This window comes from Girardinichthys multiradiatus, chromosome 17 (genome assembly GCF_021462225.1).
Source record: "Girardinichthys multiradiatus isolate DD_20200921_A chromosome 17, DD_fGirMul_XY1, whole genome shotgun sequence".
Classification (NCBI taxonomy): domain Eukaryota; kingdom Metazoa; phylum Chordata; class Actinopteri; order Cyprinodontiformes; family Goodeidae; genus Girardinichthys; species Girardinichthys multiradiatus.
The window spans coordinates 11,868,662-11,889,673 of record NC_061809.1 but is presented as its reverse complement, the minus strand read 5'-3'; the positions used below and the strand labels follow the sequence as shown (position 1 = coordinate 11,889,673).

Genomic DNA, 21,012 nt, shown 5'->3' with positions numbered 1-21,012 from the left:
AAAGTTCTGCTCCACTTTTCTCCAAACAAAGCCATTTTAAATAATTTTGCATTATTTCATTTTTCACATAGTATGATTAAAAACACTCTGAATTGTGGTAGTTCTTTTAATCTATTCACTACGGCGTAAACACAGACGCTTTTAAAACGGAAAAAAAGAATAAAACTTTATTCAGAAAAATGCTGATATGTAATTATATGCCTGAGAAAGGTTAAGACTGAAATTCAGGTTGCGGGTTGAACAGACAGAAATAAAGTAAAAATAAATAAAGTCACTCGTGCTGAAGGATTTATATATATTTATATATTCAATTAAAAAGCAACAATTTTAAATAAGTCAAGTAGAAGAAAATTGCAAGTTTTTTCTCTGTAAATGTTTTTATGTGTGTGAGTGTTTCTTTTTTATTATGCTAAAGAAAAATAGTATATTTCAAACCCAACATGATAATAATTTATTTGTCATCGGCAAGCATTTTACTTGACTTAATTTTACCTGTTTATATAAAACCAACCATAAGCCTTAAACCAGATAAATTGAGAATCTGGTTCATTTTTGTCTAAATTAATGTATTATTCAGGTTGGTAAAATAATAAATAAGCAGCTTTTATTATTTGGATAATTTTGACATTTTCTTTTCTTTCTTTTTTTGATTCTGTGCAATTTATTGTAACTTTTTCATTTATAAAACATCTCTAAAACTTTGATGACGTGAAATCCTAAAAACACACCAATTCACTTCTAACACTTTAGAGATTTAGAAAAACTTTTACAAATTCACACTAACGTAATTTACTCAGATCTAATCTGAAAATGTTTTAAATCATTCAATATCACAAATACAAATACTTTGTTTGCTTCTAAACTTTCTGTATTTAATTGTTCAGGTACAAATTAATTCGAAGAGTTTTATTGTTGCAACTATACGAGAGGATAACCATGTAATTACAGAAAGGGGCATAAATCTGCTAGATAAAATCATTTTCACGTGTTCTGCTCACACACACGAGCCTTATCAGTGGTGTTGAGCGTTAACTTTAATTCCAATGCATTTTGCTGACAATCATTAATCCACTTACCTCAGAAAACCGAGCTCGTCTGTGTGGAGGGGAGCCTGCTCTGCAGCACAGCAGAGCAAAGGTTGGAAAAGAGGAGAGGCGAACCGGACCGGTCGCTGGCTACAGACGACGAGTGTTCCTAGCAGCTTTTAAAACAGCCAAACAGACAATAAATTCAAAGGAAGCAGTCATTTGACAGCTTAGGTTCTCTTTATACTGAAGCACCTCTAAATTAAAATAGGGGCAGTGATTTGGGGAAATGACTCTGCTACTTTCAGCTTCTTTGGGTCATTTCTTCAACTTTAATAAAAATAAATAGTTCTAATTATGCAAAAACAGACTTTACCACTCATTCTAAAGACAATAGAAACATTTATCAGAATGATATCCATGTCTTTTATGTAGATTGTAATTATCATGTTAAGAATGGCAAAGCTGCATTTCCAGCAAAACTACATAACTTTTCACTTTAAGCTATTAAAACCCTTAAGACATTTCTATAGGCTGTACTTTTTAGGAATAGCCTTATTATTAACATCTAAAAATGAAAGTTTCAAACTGACTATAAACAATAAAAAATTTTAAATAAGACCATTCTTTTTTTTTTATACCTTCTACATGTCTAACTTACCCCACATCTCCTCCTTCAAACACACTAAAAGCATCTCACCCTCTCCCGTCTTCCAGCTACTTGCTGCCCACGTTCTAGGCTCCATCCCACATTAATAAATGATTATATTAGTACTTCTTGTAAAACATCAGCTCTCGAGCATTCTGCGGCTCTCTGGCACTCTCCTGGAGTGGTACCACCTCTTAAAGAGTTTGGACCTGCTGTTGGTTCGCGTTTAGTGCCACGTCACAGAGCAACCGCAGCGTGGACGGGCCCGAGTCACCTGGCTCGGTCCGAATTGGAGGGTTTCGCACCCCAGCCACCCCCACTGGGACCGAACGCACCATGTTTCATACCGGGGAAAAGGAGGTGGTGGTGGAGCTGTGAAGGCTGACTGGCTCTAATGTGATTTTCATCATGTCATCTTCATGAATATGAATAAATACATCAAATCAAGACACAAATTTTAAACTAAAATGCAAAAATGTTCATTTCTGTACATCATGTTCAGCTAAATAAGGGTTTAGGAAAGAATTTCTTCTTGAGCAAAAGTATCTCTCTCTCTCTCACACACACACACGCACACACACACACACTCATTCGGGGTGTTCTAGGCTAAATGAGGCAACGAAGCACCCAACTAACTTTAAACAAATTTAAAAATGGGGTATTTATAATTGACTAAATTCCAAACTTACTTATTTATGCATTTAACAGTTGAATCATTTATAGAATTTTTTTGCGTTTTAATCAAAATTTCTGTTAAAGAAATGTTTCTAAATATACAGAAAAGGCACAATTAGTTCTCCCAGACGTTTGTATGATAGTAAAAGAAACAAAAACCCATTCAGACCCCATAGAAACCTTGTAAAACATGTAAAATTTACACTTTCTATAAATAACTTGCATAATATGTGAACAAAGTATCTGCAGATCATGTAAATGTGCAGCATAATGCATAATTTGCAATCTTATGATTACCGTTACTGCTTGTTTTTTTAAAATAATGACTCTTTGTTCATAAATGTTGCATGGAAATGTCGTACCTTATTATTCTGAATGAATTTTACTCTTGTTCCTAATATAACTCTAACATCATATACACCCTGACATAGTAAATTATTTTCCTTTACAAATCCTTGTTACATGCCACTATCTGGATAATGCCACCCATCTATGTGAAAGGCTGGCATTCTAGTAAAAACAAAATATAGTCAACAATCATATCTCATGAAATAGTCGGTCTCTATTTGAATTCTTGCTACTTTTACTCGTCATTTATTCACTACCCACTATTGTCTGTTTTCTTGTTAGGGTTATTATTAAATGCATGTACCATTTTAGGTTTATCAGCCTTTACGAAAGCATATGTGGAGTTGCATTTTTAATTTCACTGTGCACTATGTATAGCAAGTATTTCGATTCCTGTTACATCCGAGTGTGTAAATCATCATTAAAAAATATATTTTCATATCCCAGAATATATATCAATGATTATTGGTGTATGGATTTTATTTGAATCGACATTTTGTTTTCATCTGCCCAGTGGTCTACTTACAGCAGCCCTATTACTGCCTTCTAACAGTGGAATGTTCTCCATATCAAGGTTTTACCTTAATAATCTGTACTGATGTATTTCAATTTTGGGATTCAAATTTTACATTTTAAATATACTGAACATATAATAGGGATTTTAAGGGTACCCTTACAGATTTTCCCTTTTTAGCTTCATCTTTATTTAATTAACAATAACATGTAGAGCAGGTCTGTGTTCTTGTACACTTTAGAGTTAAAAAAGAGTGGTTCATGTTATATCAAATTGTGAAGGATCTGGCAAAACAGACATCGTGTACTAGGCACATTCTATTTATTTCTCTCCTTTTCATTTAGCTCTATAAACTAGATTTTATGTAGCAAACCTTTCTCTACATTTTAAATTAATAGCTTTTTCTGAGTTAGGCTGCCTGAGATAAAGTGTGCTTCCAATCTTATAATATTTCTAAACTGTCAGTTGAACAAACTGATAAAACTCTGTTCAGAAATGTCTTTTGGGATAAAAATGTTTTTCTTTAGAACATTTGTTTACTTTGAGAACAAACTGATGAAAGTATGATTTCTACAGTAAAAACAAATGCGATATGATGTTTTTGCCATATCAGCAACCCCTACATTTATTTCATCTGGTAAAGACCAGATTATTTACAAATTGAAGCTCCAGATTTGGTCTAGTCAACCACATTGTATTTTCTTCAAAACAAACAAAACACATGAATCCCCACTGAAACAAAGTCGCTCTGCTTAAATAAGGTGTTGTTTTATTGCCTAAGCCCTGACTCGTGGTATCTTTCCCAGTACACGGTCCACTGAGAAGGGGACATAGACGCTGGCTCTCAGGGGTTAAGATGCTAGCAGTCATGTGCCTGTTGGTGGCAACAAAAGCTTGCCTATGTAGGGTGCATACAGATAGAGCGAGCCCTTTTGTGTGCGGTGGTTCACACGTCGCACCCTGGGAGCTGCCAGGTCTGGATCTCTGGGCCTGGCTGCAAGCCTAGCTAGCAGCTTGAAGCACCTGATGCTGGGCTTTGTTGCAAAGGTTGAGGTTTTTGAGGTTGTTGCAAAGATAATTGAACCAAGGTCCAAATGGTGGGTCGCACACAGCTACACAAATAAGCAAAACAAGATAGAGCAGAGCAGAGAGCTGGGATCAGCAACACAGAAGGTCTGTAAGCAGGACTCGGCTCGGGGATGTCAAAAACTTTTCGTCACCTGCTGTCGTCAGAGTTCTGTAAAACAGCATCCCAGATTATTGGAAACAGGCAGTCATAAAGACAGCCAGCACATGTTCTGACCGTGTGCACAATGAGCATGATGTTTAATTCCCTACTATTTACAGTGAACGCCCACATCCGCTGCATATTTTCATTAGGAGAGCCAGGTCACTGTGGGCGGCTCCTTGTACTGAACATGCAGGTGTGAACAATATTTAAACAAGTTATGACCTGGAACAGGAAAACTATCTTTTTGACTCATTAAAACCCCATTTTATACAAATTTAAAGCAGAGAATTGCTCTTTTCTTACTGCTTCAGCTGATTTGTAGTCATAACTGATGTATTTAATGTTATTGCTGAGGAGTACACCTTATAGTTTAAAGCTCCTAAATCATAATGTATTGGGCTATGATAACAAAGACATTTTCTAAGCATAGCATGCTTTTATGTGATTTATTAATCTTTATACTATTAGCTAGAAATGCAGCAGTCAGGCTTTTAGAGGTCGATATAGATTTCTGGTTTCATTTGAGATTTGTTTGGACTTTTTTTTGGTTTGTTTGCTTTCTAAGGACTAAAACACTTACATTCTTTGATTGAGGCAGCAGTTTTAAATTCAACTGAAAATAAAGGGATAAAAAGAATATCTCCATTCATCTATGAAGCATCAGGTTAAAGCTGATTGAGGAAAACTTGGTTGATTTCTATCCCTAACGGACTGGTTGAACAGCAAACAAGACGGTTATGAGTAATGAAGCATTTGACATTTTTTGCGTATCTAAACCAAAGTCGATGAAAATTATGCAACTGATCAGCAATATTGTGTTTATTTACACCTCCTGAAGGAAAACGGCTTGTTTTTGTTTTTAAATGAGGTAGAAAAATACTTGTTTGCTGTGCTGTAATGATTGGATGATGCTAAACTCTTACTAAGTAGTAGTAGTTTTATTATTAATTAGGCACATCCTGGTTACAGGTATCACAGTTTTAGAAAAATACAACGCTGTCCCTCCCCCACCTATTGCTGCACACGGCTGGTCAGCTGGCTAAAAGAAGATTTTCAAATTTCTCCTTCCTTTACAAGGCAAACAAATTCATCTGTTTAAGAATATAGTGCAGAGTGACAGAGCCGCCTCTCCCCCACCTGTTGCTGTACGCTGGCAGTAAGGTTGCTGAAACCAGACTGCTACACTTTTCCTTTGCTTACAAAACAAAAAAAACTTTAGCCTTTTGGAAATATTGCAGGTTTTTATTTTTATTTTAGTCTGTATATTCAAATCAATTTGGTAAAATATCCTAACAATAATAATCAATATGCTAGATTATTTTCACAGCAGTTATAGTGATTGCTACTTTTCTATTAGGTAATTAGATCATGTTGGAGAGATTGTTTGTGTAAACGACGACAAGTGGTATTTTTAAATCCAGGTCATCAGACTGAGAGACTCTCATATCAGCCTATACTTCCCATGATGAATGCTTCTCACATAGAAACAAAGCAGAAAACAAGCACTGTCCTTTTGCATTCTGACATTTAAAATGCACAACCTAACTGAGGTTTTCTGTGACTATTCGGAAGAAATCAATAAATTAGAAAATTCCTGATAAGCACTCTTGCTTGACGAATTTAAACAAAACAGTCTCAGTTAGTATTGAGCAAACAAAACTGAAGTACAAACCAAAGCTGTGCATGTTCCTCAACAAGCCGGTGGATTCTCAGTAACAGGGTGCAAAAGAAGAGAAGTAACACGCTTCTAAACAATGAGTGATTCTAGCTGAATAGCTCCCACATATGATCATGCATTGTTCCACACCAAACTAGAGATTTTATTGAGATTGCAGGGAATAGGAAATGAAACCCTGCAGGCCTGCTAACCCTGTCGAGTTAGAGTGCGAAAGCGAGGTTAGCAGACAAAACAAACCCCCTCTGCTGCTCAGACAAGCTGCTCCCATAAGTTGCATGTTAATTAAACTTTTCAAAGCAGCTCAGAGTGTATAAGCTTCTGTTTTCTGACTCTACGCCCTGCTGTCACCAATCACACACACACACACACACACTTGTGTAAGAGATGTATACACGCCACATGCTTGGGTTACATATTATCAGGACAAGCTGGCTGGGCGTCTGACAACCACGGCGAGGGAGGAGCAAAATAGTTACCCTAGCGTGTTAGTTTTCTGCCAGAAAGTCCCTATTGACCTGTTAAACCTTTGTGACTGGAACAAATGCAAATGGCGATGACTTGTTCACACAAAATACTAAAGACCCATTCAAATGAGGCCCCGGGGCCACAATGCAGCAGTGGCCGAGTGCTTCGTGGAGGCTGGGCCGGGCCCCAGTCTGAGACACAGAGGGCAGAGATTCTTTCTGCTACCGCTGCAGCTTATTGTGGTCGTCTGGCGGAGGTCGAACATGCACTCTGATCGCTCCTCCTTGTTCACACACATGCACGTTTACACCTCTGCTGTAATACAAATAAAATCCCAAACACAACTAGCCCTTCTTGGACTTTAAACCATAATTATGTCAGATGTAGTACTCTGATAGCGTGCCTGCTGAACTAACTGCTCTGGTTTTCTAAATGACCCAATCACACACTGTTAATTCACTTTGGCTTTCGCAGGGACTCTCGGGGCTTCCCACTGACTAATATCAATCATTAGTTCTGCTAAATGAATATATAGTAGACATAATAGAAAACAACACTAAGAATTAACTCCTTTTTTCTATAAAGGAAACAACCCCCATCAGGTAGATTAATAAGAGAAGATTCACGTTTATTTTCATTTTTGGCTGAAGTCGACAATGAAAACATGAGAAAGCAGTTTAATTTCTTATTTTACAAGACACTGAGCTGGAACTGAGCCTAAAAAGTAAGCCAACCCACACCAGAGATTATAAATATATTATTCTGGTGCACGATAAAAATGAATGCTGCCACGCACTGCAAAATGGCTATAAAAATAGTCTGATGTGTATGTAAATCATGCTCCAACTGCTTTTATCGATTATTAATGTCTGTAAACATCTATTCATGTTTACAAAACAATAATCAAACAAGAAAAAAATCAAAACATATAAAAACAGTATGTGCTTCCATCAAATGAAAAGGTTTTAACAATTTTCATGATTAGACTTCCTAAGATTGGCATTTAACATTTTAAGATGAAAATTATTACCTGAAGCGTGTTTGGTGACTATTAAAAGCTCTCAGATACTTCCCCACTGATCCAAGTGGAAGGAAATGAAAGTAAAGCAGGGAACAAGTTCTAAAAGCAGCTTTATTTGCTACACTAGTTAACTTTTTAAGCAGGGATTTATGTTCAAAGGTCCAAATCTGAGTTCTTGATAGGGTCAAAGGTCGAGGACAACTACTGATGAGCAAATTCCTTTCGCTAAAATTTCTTGCAACTTACAAGCAAAAAAAAAAAAAAAAAAAAACCTCAGTGGACACTTTTTTCTGACAGTACAGTTAAATGAGCACTCTGATTTTATTAAATAATTTAACATAAACTTACTCAGCTGTTACTTTTCATGCATAAACAAATAAAGGGATTCTTTAAGGCACTAGAGTAAACAAAATTAATAAATAGAGCTTAAAATGAAAGAACTATGAAGGGAGAGCTTCCAGATAACAAGGGGTATCTGTGATTCATTGCAACCTATGGTGAAAAAAAGACAATGTCTGCCTAACCCTAAAGCAATATGAAAATAGTTTATTTTTATTATATTTTTTTATTTTTAAGAATTCCAATATACAGCAAAAGTTTTAGGCAGATGTAAAAAATGCTGTAAACAAAGAATGCTTTTTTTCAAAAAACAAAAGTGTTAATCATTTATTTTCATCACTAAACAAAATGCAGTGAATGAACAAAAGAGAAATCTAAATCAAATCAGTATTTGGTGTGACCACCCTTTGCCTTCAAAACAGCATCAATTCTTCTAGGTCGACTTACACACAGTTTTTGAAGGAACTCGGCTGGTAGGTTGTTCCAAACATCTTGGAGAACCAAACAGATCTTCTGTGGATGTCGGCTTCCTCACATCCTTCTGTCTCTTCATGTAATCCCAGACACACTCCATGATGTTGGGATCAGGGCTCTGTGGGGGCCATACCATCACTTTCAGTAATTCTTGTTCTTCTTTATGCTGAAGATAGTTCTTAATGACTTTGACTGTATGTTTGGGTTCACTCACTTAGCATTTTGTAAATTGATAAAAAATAAACAATCATCATTAATATTTCTTTGTTTACAGCATTTTTCACACCTGCCTAGAACTTTTGCACAGTACTGTATATAACACAAATTTATCTCAATTACTGAAGTTTTTTTGCAATGGTTCTTAAAAATCTCCCTGTCGGTTATCTCTGACTATTTTTATAATGAAAGAGCAGCACATGTTTCATACAAAAGTACAGAAACAATCATTTGTGTAAAATAAAAACTTTCAGTTACAACATTTCATCGTTATTACATGTTCCTCCATTTTGTTGCGACCGTGTTCCAGTTTACCAATAATGACGTTCAGAATGGAGTCCTCTGTGCTCCAACACAGAGTTAACTGGGTTTAGTTACAACGCTATAACCACACTTCACCTAAAACGCATGTAGCTTTATTATTTATTTCTCTCAGCAAATATGGCTACAAAAAATCTTCAGTTAACATGCATCTGGTTCTCGTGAGGAACGTTGCTGATGTCTAAGAAATCTAGAGGCTAATTATAGCTTCCCTCCTCTCTTTGTTAATCCGCCTTGTTGATAGTTTGGATCATAGCATGTTCTCTTGGAAAGAGTTGTTCTTCTGCTTCAAGAGTTAATCACTTTGCTTATAGCGCCGTCATCATGAATAAACGGTGTTACAGAAGTGCTGCGCTGTGATTAGGTCCCACCTAGACAGCTTTTGGTCCAAGGGAGAACTAAGCCTTGGTGGAGTAGATCACATCACACGGAAAAGGCAAAGAGAGAGCAGCAGCAGTCAAGACAGGATCTTATACTGTGAATAAAACTGTAGAGGGTACACTGACTCTTAAGACTATTGGGAACTCTCAAAGACGTTAGAACAAATCCACAAATTACCAGTATGTCATATTGTAGGTTTTTACAGGTCCAGTTCTGTGATTCCATCGTACCAGACGGCGTCCGGATCGGCTTGAAGGCCTAAACTCAGACTTGTTAGTAGCTTGTCAGATTTATTGGCGTTAAATCTTCACAATGAGAGGCTTAAAAATATACACTGCACTCTGAATCTCAAATAAAATATTTTAAAGCTGATTAGAGCAGCTTACATTTTACATAATATTAATAATAATAATATCAACACAGGGAAACGGCTTGATGCTCCTGGGTCCAGTAAATTAACTTCAAAATGTGATCACATCTTCGTGATAATATTGACTGACCGTGCTAAATTAAAACAGAACTGATCATGAAACAAAATTTTTCATCTCCTTATAAATAGTGAGTCTGTTAAACAGATTAGTCTTTGGTTGATGTTTTGCTCTACCTCCTCTCTCCAAATGACAGATTAGCAGAACCCAGAGGATGACTCTCATCGGCACATCTGGACAACACCTGATATGAGGGAGGCTGCCCACCGGACCTCCGCTGAGCTGCATTTAACAAATGAAGGGTTATATTGCAAAGAGAGGAAGGAGTGGGAGGTATGGACCCACCACTGTCCCCTCACTGGATTAATCTTTCCAATCAGAAAGTGAGCAGAGGGATTTCTGACTCATTTATTGGACAGTGTTTGTTTAATGGGAACAAGTTTTATTTAAATTCATCTGAGCAGTTAATTTCAGGCTATTTTAGAAGAAACTAACCGAGCCACTCCATTCATGTTAGCGAATTATAAACATATTGTTTGTTCTGTTTTGTTTTTTACAAATAGAGAAGATATTCAGTATAATGTCTTGTGCAGTGAGGAAGCCATTAGGCTGATATGTGTTGTATATAGAGAGGCGCCTACAGAGGTCACACACGAGCTGAAACGCAGCAGGCAGACAGAGAAGAGATAAGGCACAGGCGCTACAGGAAAATAAACTAAAAATTAAAAATGCAAGCTACTGCCTTTTATAAGCTCTTACTTCATGTGAATGGAAAACATCCTGAGGTCAGGGATAAATAGTGGAAGAGATTTATACAGAGCTAGGAAAAGATAATCTGAGCTGTGGCCCTGCAGCACGGAAGGCCCAAATTATCTGCATGTGGGGCGGCGAGTGGTGTGGAGGTAGAGCAGGGCACCATATACAGAGGTTATCGAGTCCTCGACACAGCCGTTCAAGGTTGGATTCCCTGGGACCTTTGCTGCGTGTCTTCTCCATTCTCTCTCTGCCCAGTTCCTGTCAGAGGGAGCTAAATAGAGGCCACTAGTGCCACACATTTAAAAAAAAGAAAAATTCAAAGATAAAAAATAAGCTTAATTCATTCTATCTTTACCATCTTTAGGACAGGAAACACTGAAGCCCCTTTTATGAATGAAAGCTAGATCTTCTCATCCAACAACTCTACAGGATTACATTTTTTTCTTCAAGCAGTGTAACTGGACCTGTTTGGTAGGAATAATGCCTAATTTTTAATGTCCTAATGTACCAACGTTATATAAATCAACAATTTCAATGAACGCATGACCAAATCATCATTATTATCTTCTTTTTAAGTCCTCACAAGAGTCTCGCCTTCCGTTCCTTGTGCCAGTCAGACCTGTGTCTTATTATTTCCCAGCCTAGTGTGACGGGACATGCTTCCTTTTCTCCAGTGCCTGTTCCAGGAAGGCGTGGGCCGCCTACATATATTAATATGTACCAAGATTTTATAGTTAAAAACAAGTTTTAGTACTGTTCCTACTGTTCAAATTAGTTTCAACAGGATGCTATAGGAAGCGCCAGAGTGAACAGTTTTCTCCTGCTGCATAGAACATGGAGTAACGCAGCACTGCTCTCCCCCAAATGCTGCTGAGCACTGCTCGTCAGCTAGCTGAAGAAAGGCTACAGCCGTTTCTCTTTATTAACTCAAAAAACAAGATTCCCCATGGTGTGGACGTTAAATAAGTGGCTTGTATTACAGGTGGGGGATAAGATATATTTATAGATGCATCACGATGCAGACATGGACAACTCTGAACCAGTTTCCAAATGTCCAAACTTTTAAAATGCTAACTGATTATCTCATTTTGACGAATGCAAAAAGCAGGACGAGGATAAGTCTGAGCCAGAAACGCAACCAGCACCCTCTGCGCTAAACGGAAAACAAGTTGGACGAGAGCCACAGAAGATGGAGGCTGCGTAAAAGTAAAAACGCAACACGACAAACATGAGAATAGTATCAATAGCCTTCTGAATTATAATCAAATCAAATCATAAAATGCTTAAAGATTCCCACTCCATCCCCCCACCATTCTCCTTAAATTCAACTTTATTTAAAGCTACAATTGGCTAGCTGGTCTGAATGTAGTATGGCTACTTGTGCAGATAGACCCACTAATTAACCAGGTGGTATCAGCGTGTGTGTGTTTTCTATAAAGAGCAGAACAGTAAAAAGAACTTCGAGTATTACCCAATCAGCATGTGCATGTTTTTGCGTAAACAGCAAACTAACAATAAATAAATGCCATAGGTAACATTATTATAACTGTAATAATCATTAAAAAAAATTTTTTTTAAATAGAAGCAGTTAAATCATGTTCTACTCTGATTTTACCTCCAGGTTATATCATACGGCTGGAATCTCATGGAGACCTGTGCCCAGTTCCTGTTCTTCAGTGTTGCTTCGGCACTTTCTGACCTCATTCCTAGATTTCTACTTTAAAACCTCTGAGTTTTCAGGTTCTGATTTTCTCATTTCCTTCTAGTATACGAGGACAGAAAAGACACGATTTCTGTCTAAATTCTGCATAAAACATCTGTAGGTCATAATTCATTTTGCTTTAAAAAACTATTGTTTGCTTTGCTTATACTTTATGTTTGTTTGTACCTCAGTGAGCGAGATGCTCAATGTGATATTCCAGATAAACGTTTACCTTCCCAATACTAAAGATAAATCAATCTAAAACATCAAATCTCTTGCTTCAGCCTAGAGCTTACTATTTTAAATATTTAGACTGTAATTCAGATCATTTGGATATCTTTGGCAACCCTTTCAAAAGAATAAAACAAACAGAAGACAGAGCACCGTGCCCTTGTCGCAGAAAAACGTTGGACTGAGCAACTAGAACAAACTGTCCCACCCTAGCAGTCCGAAGACGATCCTGCAGCCGAGCCAGGCTCCAAACCACACAACTTTATTTCAAATTCAAGTCAAGCCCCTTTTGTTTCCAAATACAATAATTACTGTATGACACGCTGATTTATGTGCAAACAGAAACATAAAAACTGTGTCTAATTAATCATACTTTGCAGCCACAAAAAGCACTCACGGACTGGAAGATTCTATACAATTACTGCATGCTGTGGCTTTCAAACAGAGCACTGTATGTATCATCACTGTTGTGTGTGTGTGTGTGTGTGTGTGTGTAGAGGGGGGGGGGTCTCTTTTCCCACTTAAAAGAGCACAAAGAAGATTAAGGAGAACATCTAGTTTCCTGTGCTCTGTTCAAGCAAACACAGCAAACTCTTCAGAAACAGATAATGGTCTTATGGGAGAGGAAATATGCTGCACCAGTAAATTCCAACAAACAGCGATGCAAGTTAAGACAGACATGATTAACCAAAAGCTGAAAAAGAACAGGTATTCCAGCTTGGGTAATGTGCATTTAGATATTTGCAAAGATAATGCAGAGGAAAATCTCCCCACATCTTCTTTTTAAGGCAGATGATAAGAGCTAGACCTACTGTTCCTTTACCTGGATCCTGGTCCAAAAATTCACCAACCTAATTCATCCAAGTAACATTTCTGATTTTTTTGTAGAGATGCACAGAGATATCGGACGTTGACTGTAACTGGGCAATTCTTTAACTGGGTTTTCCCTGATGGGTAAAATAATCGGGTCTTTTTCCAAATCAATGAAGACATCACACTCTTTTGTGTGGATTCAGTTAATGAGGGAATAAAATGCAAAGTTAGCAATTTCTAATATCAGTGAGGTGTTCAAAAGCACAAAAGCTGTAAGAAGCTTTTTGAAAGGAAACTGTATTTTGCATGACATGCTGGGTAGGACTAAGGATGCACCGATTTTAAAATTTGGGTCAGTGTCGATATACAATATTAATATTACTGTTGTGGCTGATACCTGATAATAATTATATAGATTTCCCTACCCTTTCCTATACAAAATATCGCAAATATACTATCATCACATTGTTAGTGTGCGTCACATTAATATTGCAACGGATTTGTATGTTTGAAATGCAGTAATTGTTGGCTAAAATATTTCCCAGTCCACACTTTGCACGGTAATGAGATCTTCTGGCTGCTGGATGGAGCTTTTCGCCCACTTCCAATACAGATGACAGTGGCCAGGATGAAAAAACCGACAGGAGGAGGTTGAAGCTCACAGGAAAAAAGACAGGATTGAAGAAAATGACATTTTACAACAACTCATACTGTCATCACAATATTGACAACAACAAAAAAAACACCGCCATTGCATGATTTTCTTACATCTTGCAGCACTGATATGGAGAGATGTCTGGGATTTATTCAGCTTGAGAGAAAAGTGAGAGAGAGCGAGACACATATGCAGAAAAGTTTTTCTGTTTAATGTTTCAATCGTTCAACCTCTGTCTGCCATGGAACAGAGGTCTGAAAGTGTTAAGGTAGCGATGGACTGTTTTATTAATGCTAACATCAGCTGTGCTGATCACTGCTGTAAGATGTTATCTCCAAATCATTTGATCTTTGCTTGTTTTTATGAAACAAAATGCCCAACTAGGGACAGGCACTGCAAAATAACGTCTAGAAATGTTGAAGTGTTCTATATTTGCTGACAACAAACCTGTCCTCATAAAAATCATTTAAATAAGGAAATGCTTTAAAAATGAGTAAAACCTTGTTTTATGGTGAGTCCTCCCTCTCTTACACACAGCGTGATGTCGCCTCAGTTTCTAATATAAATAATTAATGGCAGATAAAAAGAAAAAATATATATTTTGATTGATGTTGGTATACTGTATTTTATGTTAAAGCTCCCAAAGACAAAATCAGTCTGCCAAAATTTTGTTTCCCAACCACAAAATTCAGATTAGTCTCTTTCCTGTATTTCACTGCAGAGCCTGAAGGCTCACCGAAATATCTCGCCGTTATTCAACAGAAATAAATAGAAACAAATCTGACTCAGCTCATTCAGCTGTTTTAATACAAATAGATGGCTTCCCAAGAACAATTTAAAACTTTCAGGTTGAGCATTAATTGTCTGATCGTCTGTCCTGCTACCATTTAAGGATGCATGACACGAGGAAATGTGTTCGAAACCTAGATTTTAATCATTTCCTGTGCTCACCTGCTCTGCAGCGTCTCTCCGAGGCCTTTCGCTTCCCTGACCCTGCTTCACTCGGCCCTTCTCTCGCTGCAGCAGAAGCAAAGAACAGAAAAATGTGAGGTGAAATAATAAAAAGAGTGGAACATCGCCTGTCTGTTGTTTCAACTTGCACTGTAAAATATTTCCGAGCTCAATAATTGATTGGGACGTACAGAACGCCTTTCTCTCACACACCCTGCCAGCATGAGTTGGGGAACAGGACATTCTTAACGGAACGGTTCTGCTGCACTGGATGGAAAACCGACTTGGATTTATTCATGCTTTTTTAGTCATTTGTTTTCATTATAACATTGCCACACATACATTTTCAAGTAAAGAAACATCTTTTAAACGCAGATCATATAATCAAAAGATGAATCAGTGTAAAGATAAAAATAAAAAGGGTTTGGACTGATTTTTCCTGTTTTAATCTTCCAAAGGTCATGAATTTACCAACATGTCTGCTGCTGGGAGTAGACGTGGCTCCTGAGCGAGTCCACCCTGCTGGCCCATTGATAACATGTGCAAACACACAACAAGTGAAGACAAGGAGCACATTTTGCTAAAACCCAGAGCGTATCTTCTTTATAGTCCCTATCCAAACACACTCCTGTAGTACTCCTGTTCCTGCTTCAATCCTGCAGGCTCACAGTTCAAACACTTCGGCAACCATTGCACAAGACATGAAAGCGGACCTAGTAGGTGGTTTTCCGTTTGAGTATTAGGCCCGATTTAATTCCCTAAATTCATCCGTAACCATGATATGTGCACGATACTTTGAAGATGAAGATTAAGTTCAATTAGGGTTTAGGTCATGCCGTTTCAACATTACTTCCATTTGCCCTGGCCTGAGTTCAGTTCCTGAGTCATCGGAGAGCACATTTACACTTTATAAGCTTCATACTGAATGAATCCACATCATGTTTGACCCGAAAACACTGTAACGGTTACAGGCTGCCAGTAAGCTAAGTCCTTTTCTGTTATTAAATTCTTCTAAAACTAATGTGATCCGTCACCGCATCGCATCACTGACTTTAATAAGCTTGTGAAAGTGTAATTTTTTCCCCCCCTTACTTCATAATAAAGACTCTTTTTGCTGTGAATTTATTAAAAATGTAACCGGAAGAACCTGCACTGCTCTTCATCTGTTTTCACCCGCTCAGTTTTCTCACAAAATGCAAGAAATCAGTTTTCAATAAAAGGAGGGAGATAAAATAGAGGAGCAGACAAGGGGTAAAAAGAAAGAAGCAGCAGGCTAGATTGCAGAGGGTTAAATCGATACAGTGTCCTGGACTTTTTTTTTTCCTCCCAGCGTATTTTTTTTCTCTCTCAAATGATTCACAGTGGAAAGAAAAAGCCTTTTCCTTGTCCTCAGTTGAACTCCACATCAGCTTCCTGTTAGAAAGGCAAGGAGGAAACACCCAGAGCAATATGCAAGGGAGCTCGCACACACAAACACACACATGAAGGCACACAGAGGAAGGCCTTCACCAGTGGATTCCTCGCTGCCAGAGAAAATAGGTCAAGCACTTAAATGGCCTGCACTGAGATTTAAAACGCAAAGTGCTGCAGAGCAACAAATGTGGACGCAAACAGGCGCCTGTTGCACTTAAAAGAAAAATGTTTAAAAAAAAAAAAAAAAACCACACACACTAGCTGCACACTCGTGGCTGGCCACATTAATAACTCCACTTAAAACGGAAATAACCAGGGGCAGGCGCCCACCTGCAGATAAATGTGGCATCCATCTGTGCAGATCTGAACATGACAAGGTGGCGAGGTCACACACGGTCACATGCATTATGTATTTTAAAGATACTACCCAGGGGTGTCTTTTGTTCTCCACAAACAAATGTACACCAGCAAGAAAAACACAGCTAGGTATGGAAGTGTGGATCTTCACTGCATGACTTCACAAAACCCAAAGAAAAAGCAAGCTGGGGAAAAAAATGCTAACGCTGCTTTGTGCGTATTTGAGTTGATGACATCACAACAGTAGCGTCTAAAGCCATTCATGCACAGGCTAAAGTACTACATCCATGCTTTTACACGGCTCCAGAGTGATTAATTTGACTGTGCGTGCGACTACAAATCAGTAGAGAGCAACCATTTTTTTATCCCGTGAAAAGACATGGATATTTTCTTCTGTCTGCACAACTTGAAAGAAAAAACACAAACACAATAAAAACTATTTACACCTGAACCCCAGCCATACATCTCGTCGCGTCCGTCAGCAGAATACATCCATGGTGTGTTGAAGGCACCAGCTGATGCGGGTTTATTGTCCCGCATGACGCTCCTGATCTGCACTGATCATAGAGTTTGGCTGAAAATACTCCAAATGCTAAACCAGTTAGCATTTAGCTAGCTGTGTATGGTTTTCAAAACGGTCTGTTGTCTGATCACCACCTTCTGCACTGACGTCTCTTGGGGTGGTATTTCACAATGAACCCCCTCCTAGAAATTTGTTTTTAATTTTTCATATTTAAAATAAATGTTTTTTAATTATTAAATTTCTTTTTTTTTTCCATAGACCTTTTTGTTGAGATGTGAGGTCTCTGTGTGTGTAGGTCAGTGAGGTCATCTGTGATGGTGAATAAAGGGAAACGAAATTTAAGAGAAAAAATGTTACTAATACCATAAATTATTATTATTATATATATGTTTGTACACTCTTTGAAAATTTGACCCATTTTCAACACATTTCTCCAAAACCATAACATCATGTTGACAATGCTCTCAATAAAAAAATGATGTAACAACCAATCTGCATGAAAAAAATGGCAATAATGTGGCTTTTAAAGCTGTGATATTGTGCTGGTAAAGGAGCTGTGAAAAAAATTTGAATGTAACTAAATGTGACAGAACGTACAACTTTACAAGAGTTTTTAAGTGTCTGGACATGCAACACTGCAGTATCACCCGTGAATGATGGGGGAAAAAAAAAAACCAGGCCCCCTGACCTGAAATGCCCTGCAAGAAACAATACACGCCATCGCCATTACATCCAATCAACTATTCATAGAAAGCTGCGCTGGGGCTGATCTCAACGTTTAGGGTTTCAATCAATTGTGGGAGATATGAGATTGCAGTGGGGGGAGTGAGAGGGAGGATGAAGCTGCTCTGAAAGCTAATGATTGAAAATATGATTGAGTCGTCTCTATATGCCCCACTGCTTCATCGAGACCCTGGTGCTATAGGGCAGCAGGGCATATCAGAGGATAGTCGTGCCAGTTTTCAGTCTACAACCATGTGCATTGTCTGTATCCCCGCCACGAAGTGAAGAAATGAGAGCCAGCCCATTGTCTGAGAGCCACCTGTGTTTCTGTTCCATTTTCTCTAAGGAACAATGGCATTTTCCTGTTTATAGCCATAGATGTGCTTTATAAACACACAGTATCAGGGGTAGTAATACATCACATAAAAGAGTGTGTTAGCCAGAGCTGCGACCAAGGGGTCATTGTGACCCAGTTCATATTCTGCCTTCTGACAGCTCTGTTCTTCTTTCCAGTTAAAGAATGAGGAAAAAAAACACTGAGAATGTCATCATGTTTCACACTTTCTTGGAAAACCGATAGTATGAGTAGAATCTTAGCCTACTGGCCAGCCGCCCCCCCCCCAGCATACACATGTACAAAGCAAAATACAAAGCCAAATGTATAGGAGAGGAGCTGTGAGTTGCAGCAACCCTTTGAAATAGCCCATTAAAGTGTGTCGTGCATGTGCACATTTAAACTTCTAGACTTGTGCAGAGTTTGGCCAATGCTTTGCACTGCTAAGGGAAAGCCAAAAGTACCCATACTATACTGAAAATCGTCTTCTATTCATTCTCACTAGAAATGCATGGAAAATATGTTCACAGTGTAAATGGCAAATGTCCATCTGTGGCATTAAATGCATGGTTGCACCACATGGAGTTATTTTAGGAGGATGAGCAATTTTGTCAATTAATTATGTGTAGCCACCAGAAAGCAGAATTTTTTTGAAGGAAACCGAACTCTGTATGAACCTAATTTGGTTTGAGAATGTGCGCACATCTTACAGGAAATGAATCCTAGTGAATTCTCATATTTAAAACAAAATGTTTATGATGTACCTGAAATAAGGCCAAGAAGAACCATATACAGACCCTTTATTGCATTAAAGCCACTCAGCAGGCTTGTTTGTGAAATCAATCAAACTCACTTTAGATGTAGTTGGCCACCTATTTAACATGTCATGGTCACTTATTCTGCGTTTATTGTAAATTGGATTTTAGCCAGGATTAAATCTGCTCTCCCAAATACAAAATGCCTTTGATGACATCACACGAGGCAGAAGGCGGACAGTTCTTTTGATTATGTCCACTTGTGTTTTTCTTTTTTCATTATTAGCGAGTTTTTTTTTTCTAATTCAAAATTGTAATCTGCAAAGAAACAGGAAATCATGATCGGCCAGAAAAAGCCAGATCAGTGCATCTCTAAGTGGGATGTATAAAGAAAGCCAGGACATACTCAACTGGACGTTGAATGTTTCAGAATCTGCGTTCAAATGTGCTAAAGGTCACTTGTTTGCCATATTGCTTTCTAATGCCAGCTTATTCTGCCTCTTGTGATGTCATTAATCTGAATACACTCAAAGAAAAACTATTTCTTTTTCTTCAGCATAATTTGTAAAAACTTAGCATTTTCTGAAATCCATGAAGGGAAGTCCCTACGTCTTTACCCAGTTTTTATTTGCATTTTTTGTAAGAAATACATAAATAGAGATGTACCAATAGTGGCCAATTACAGTTTTCTTTAAGATCTGATCTCCAGATTCTGATTTTCATGAATTACAAAAAAATAAAAAATAAAACTGCAGGTTCTTTGAAAGAGGCATTAGTTTTAGATACAAAAAAAAAAAAGAGATACATTATTGCCAATTTTAAATCAAAGCATGTTAAACTCAAAATGATGTGTTATTAGAAAAAAATCCGGTGGGAGTTCTAAGTTTTGAAACAAAAAAAGGGTTAAGGTTAGAAAAAATAATAATACTTTGACCTGCCATTCATCAATCAATCATCAATAAAAGGAAAACTGGCAAACTGATTTTCATACTGGTTTATTTGTATTCAGAATCTATTTTAAAAAACCGTCGGTCATACTTGACAGCCCGATTCTTGTGCCTGTTGTGATGTCATTGACCCAAATACACACAAAGCACATTTATCAGTTTTCTTCTTGCCCTCCAGTCAAAACTTTGTATTTTGTGAAATTCTGCTGTGGAAAAATTACGTTTTATTACCACATTGTGTTTTTATAGTCAGGGTACATTTGCTAGTTGGAAAATTACACCACTGGATTGTGCCCTTAGAAATACATTCAGCCACTGTTGGGTTATCAACTGAATTGATTTGGTGAAAACCTCTCTGAGGGAAACCACAGTGACACATCGATGAGGGGGTAAAGCCACAGGGCTATGTGTTTTCTTGTCTTACACAGGGTTATTTCTGGGTGAACTACTTAAACGCACATTTCATACGGAAATCGTGATGTTTCCCCGCTGGACTGATGTGAAGATCCCACTACCCACTACTGGCTTATCTGCGTTTGCATCGAGAGGACAAAATAAGGGAGGAAAAAAAGGGGGAAAGACGATAATGCGTCTCTGCGCGGAGAAACTAGGGCACAAAACGGCGAAATCTCTTCGCATAATTTGCTGACAGCGTCGACGGTTTCATGCAGGATGTTTGGAGCTTACGCTTAAATTTACAGAGGCGTAAATTTCTGCGCAGAAGAACCGCGGATTGTTTCGGCCACAGCGGCGTCAATATCCGCTGACCCAGTCTGGGAGATATGACATCCGCCGCTGTCGAGTCAAACAACTGACTGGTGGCGCAGTCCGGCTATTTTACACAAATGAAGCAAATATAAACCAAAGAAATAAAGCAAAAATTATAATATCAATACTCACCGATGTGCCTCAAGTTCAAGTGTGAAGTTGGTTGGTCTCTGCCTCCTCCGCGGGTTTTCTATTTCCTACTGGTATTTCCCCCCAGCAGAAAAAAAAAACACACACACACAAAACAAAAACTAAACGCAACAAGTTGGGCTCGTAAAAAGCTGCTAAAGCCGGTATATAGAGAGACGCTGTCCAAGAG

At 38.0% G+C, this 21,012-nt stretch overlaps 1 protein-coding gene across 6 annotated transcripts in view; it reads right to left on the bottom strand.

Annotated features, from left to right (window-relative positions):
• The window catches only part of LOC124883272 (peroxisome proliferator-activated receptor alpha-like), a 55,587-nt gene extending 34,578 nt beyond the window's left edge, over positions 1-21,009 (bottom strand). For 5 of the 6 annotated variants that reach the window (XM_047390298.1, XM_047390307.1, XM_047390306.1 and 2 more), the window contains exons 1-2: positions 20,826-21,009; positions 14,874-14,939 (exon numbers count right to left, since the gene is read on the bottom strand). The gene's annotated coding sequence lies outside the window, so the exon portion shown is untranslated. The remainder of the gene's footprint in view (positions 1-14,873; positions 14,940-20,825) is intronic. The other variant, XM_047390299.1, reaches the window with a different exon arrangement.
• Positions 21,010-21,012: the final 3 nt, after the last annotated feature.